Below are 4,071 nucleotides of genomic sequence, written 5' to 3'. Positions count from 1 at the left end.
AACCTGGCGATCCGCTCGTAGTGGTCGACATAATCGTCCACATCGTCGTAAGACCTGAATGTATTCGATGACCGTGCAGGTGCGTGCGACCGACTATGGGCGTGGCAACAGGCTGCACCACTTGGGTGCTGGTCTCCGCAGTCATATTCCTCTTACGTTTAGGGGGTTCCAATGGGTGGAATTGTGCAGGCAGGCCAAGCTGTCTTCTGCTTCGTCGCAGTTGGTCTTCCAGGCCGTTGAACAAAGGATGCCCCGCACCTCCACCAGAAATGTCACAAAGCGAAATGGGCCGGCGAGTCGTCCAATAAACAGCAAACGGTTTATTAAACTACTTGGTAGCAAAGGCACAAGAGTGATAGTTCTCTGAACACCACCACGTATGTGGGCAACGTCACGACTCACGCCCTGGGGGAATGTGCGTCCTGGGCCGACTTCTGAGGGAACTGTGCCGACATATGTCTGAAAGCGTCTGAGGAAAACCCAGGAAAAACCCCAGACAGCACAGCACGAAAATCCTGGGACTCTGACATTACTGCCTTCACTGCCACCAATGAGGCAGCGCATGAGCGTAGGTCGGCGAATTCATTCATGAATGCCTTAACTGACCTCATTCATCACTTCATAGAGAATGGACGTGATGTCGAATGAAGGGCATGATGAGATGGGAAGTTGAAGTCAATGTGATGGGATTTGAAGTTGAAGTTAGTGTGATGGGATTTGAATTTGAATTCAGCGTGATGGGATTTGAAGTTGAAGTTAGCGTAATGTGTTTTTAAGTCGAAGTCAGCGTGACAGGATTTGAAGTTGAAGTCTACACGATGGATCTTGAATATGATGAATGGGTTTCGAAGCCCTCATACTAAGGTTTGAAGCTGACAATGTTTAATCGATGTCTGACGTTCGAGTGTAGTGGCTGTTACTTGTGCATCGCGTGCGGAGTGAATGATAAATATTTATTGGAGTCCAGTGAGGGAACATAAACGCTCCGCGTTTTGTGTCTGGTGTGGGGCCTGACACTGCAGGTACCTGGCGGACTCCCTCCCACCCTCGTTGTGTATCGGTGAGCGCAGAGAGGGAAACTGTACGGAACGCGTCACTCTATTGCGTAGTGGGGTGCCGAGGGTAATGTCCCGTAGCCGGAGGCAACTGTCGGTTGCAAATGCAAGCGGTAGATTATATTGAGAGGCGAATTGGCGTCCTGCGGTCACGCGGTCTGTGCACCCCGGTTGTTTTGTTTGACTCATCTGCTCGCCTACCGCTTAAACGTGCGTATATAAGATGTGTATGTTGTGTGTGTGTGTCTCTCTCTGTTTTGCAACGTGTCCTGAAGTATAGGTTCACGAGCATCCTGTTTTTAACTTTACTCTTTTTGCGGTAAAGCTTGTCATGCCTAGAGCCGGAACAAGACAGTGTTTAAAGCACAGTATATACCGTTCGCAGTTTCGGGGATGTTTGTAACTCCCCAGCTGAAGCCGAGGCGTACTTTATGCGTTAATTTTTCTTTGCAGCTGGTTAAGGCAGGGGTATCGTTGACATAGATCGAATCTCCGAATGGGAAAACCTTGCACTGTAGTAAGTTTTATGCCTGTAACACCGGCACCAACACTTGTGGTAGACTATTAATGTAATATGTGTAACAGTGGATGCTATGTCAGATTCATTCTATGTTTTACGATGTTGTCGAATGTCTTCCTTTGTTCATAATTGTTGCGACTATGATTTCAATACATTTTCAATTACAATAGTTTTAATTTTTCGTAGGCTACATCAACCGCAAGGGTCTATAGCTTAACAGCAGCGGCGGGCACTGTCGACCCTCGTAGATGAACAGGTGGGGCTGTGTACCCAATCATTGAGAAAATAAAGTAGCTTTTCTGTTCAATCTGGACATTCCTCATTGGCCCGTAACGCGCGCGTTTTCGAAGGTTCTGCACTCTAGTCACCTCCCGCCGTGTTATTCGTTCACCGCTCTGATTTTGAGATCACGTTATCAGTGCTGTTTTCAGGGAATATCCCGAGATGGAATGTTTTAGCGTAACGGAATTCAAGTGAAGCGATTGTGTCGTGGCTACTAATTTTGCTATTCTTAGTACAAAGCCTAACTCTGACCACGACGGAGGCAACCACTCGGGAAGTTTTCGTTGATACGACGGCGATTACTACGACCATGGTGCCAACTAAGACTAGCCACACCACGGCGACTACGACCACAGCGCCAATTGAGACTACTACTACGACTATCACCACGACTAGCACTACTACGACCACCACTACAACATCAACGACGACTACTACTACGACGACTACGACCACGACGACTACGACAACAACCACGACGACTACCACCACAACAACGACTATTACTACCGCCACCTTGAAACCACGTAAGTGGTTTATATTGTGAATCCTTGACATTGACGATTATCGCTGCAGAAGTGTCGTTTGTACGTTGTGAATTCTGTTCACTGCGTCACTGCTAATCCATAATGTTCTTTCATGCCCAGCTTGCCTCATAAGTTTCTTGCTTGCGTCAGTTCAGTCGTTCAGGCAATATTTCACCCACTGGATGATGTGTGTTACTTCATGTTCTTCACGGTCTCAGACATCAATCAACTAAAAAACAAGAATCTCGGTCTTGCGAGAAGCAAAATTGGTATCGACATACCGAGCTCGTAAGTGAAGTAGTTCTATCTCTGAAAACGACCATGCGTCGAATTAACCGTTAGTGTGCTGAGAAGCGCGTGTCCTGGTGCATTGGTGGACGTGTTGGTGGACTCTGTTTCAGAAAAGCAAACGCTAATCAGGGCAAACTTCAAAATTCCATCGCAGCGTACTGGCCAAAGATCAGAGACTTCGCTGTCCTGGACATGGAACTCCGTCCAAGTGTTTCAACTTATGTCGGTCATGTCGAAGCACTTCTAACAGTAAGCCATGAGTTCCGTCTTACCCGTTTCTTTCGAAAAATTGTGTTGTAAAACAGGGAGAGCTGACGCCGACCCTGCACAAGGGGGATTAGGCTGCCGTGGTAGTTATCTTCATCAGATTAGAGTCACCTTGGAGTCAAGGGCGGATTGAGATATGGGGGGGGGGGGGGCATCCGAACATCACGACACCCCTCTCTTTCTGTCGTTACATAGTTTTGATTCACCTTTTGACAGCGTAGCAGCATGCTATCCACTACATGACCCACTCCCCCGCCCTTAGAAAAATCATCGACCCTGCTTGTAGTACCTATGTCTTTTCCCGGTGTGCCCTCATTGTGTCCATGATCGTGAAAACGGTTTCATCGCGGCAGTTGATTCGCGCAGCAAAGTTATCATCGAAACGTAACACATCACATGAAACATGTAATAAACATAGTCCGGTGAACTGTTGTCAGCATGTGGGCCCTTTAATGGCATGGCTTTGTGGGCATGTGGGAATATTAGGTGGCGTCAAAAGGTGCGTTCTAGTATCCGCCGCGTGATAGTCGACAATCCCTTGCTTGATTCCTTTGTCGCGGATCTCTGAAGCTGATGCATTGGTGATTCAAGCGCCACAGGATGCAATTTTATGCGCAGCGTGCCGAAGAAGCCAACATTACAGAAACCTGACCATTCGTACACCACTCGCTCATTCCAAACGCCGACTCAGTTGAGTGTCCTGCGCGTGCGTTGTCGAAATTGCCGCCAATACCAACAATGACAACGTTCTAGTGACTAGGCGTTGACTGAATTCTTTCAGGAAACGGACAGACTTCTAGAGCAGAAACAACGCCAACGAGGAACTTTGGCTACGTGCTTCTAGGTGTGGCCATACTCCGTGGAAGCCAACAACCAAGCGCCCTCATGGCTAACTTCAATCAGCTAGTACAGTGAGTAGATCATATGTATCCGACGTAAGGGCCCGGGTGCTGCTTATCTAGATATCTTAGCGGGAGGCTTTGAAGGGTCGTAAGGTTACGTTGATTACACTTGCGCACACTTTTAATCTTTTAATTTGATGGTTCAACAAAACCGCGTTAAAGTCATACGCACCAACACTCGCATGAACCTACTTTTTCTACATGGTCGTTGTTCCGAAAGAACCGCG

General features: G+C 47.7%; 1 long non-coding RNA gene across 1 annotated transcript; it reads left to right on the top strand.

Annotated features, from left to right (window-relative positions):
• Nucleotides 1-1,967: 1,967 nt before the first annotated feature.
• Nucleotides 1,968-3,721, top strand: LOC135376736 (uncharacterized). The gene is made up of 3 exons (XR_010417823.1): nucleotides 1,968-2,672; nucleotides 2,786-2,924; nucleotides 3,703-3,721. It is a non-coding gene; the product is annotated as an uncharacterized LOC135376736 (long non-coding RNA).
• The last annotated feature ends 350 nt before the right edge of the window (nucleotides 3,722-4,071 follow it).

The sequence above is a fragment of the Ornithodoros turicata genome, unplaced genomic scaffold, assembly GCF_037126465.1.
Source record: "Ornithodoros turicata isolate Travis unplaced genomic scaffold, ASM3712646v1 ctg00001262.1, whole genome shotgun sequence".
NCBI classification, from domain to species: Eukaryota; Metazoa; Arthropoda; class Arachnida; order Ixodida; family Argasidae; genus Ornithodoros; species Ornithodoros turicata.
This window is presented reverse-complemented; position numbering and strand designations above follow the sequence as displayed.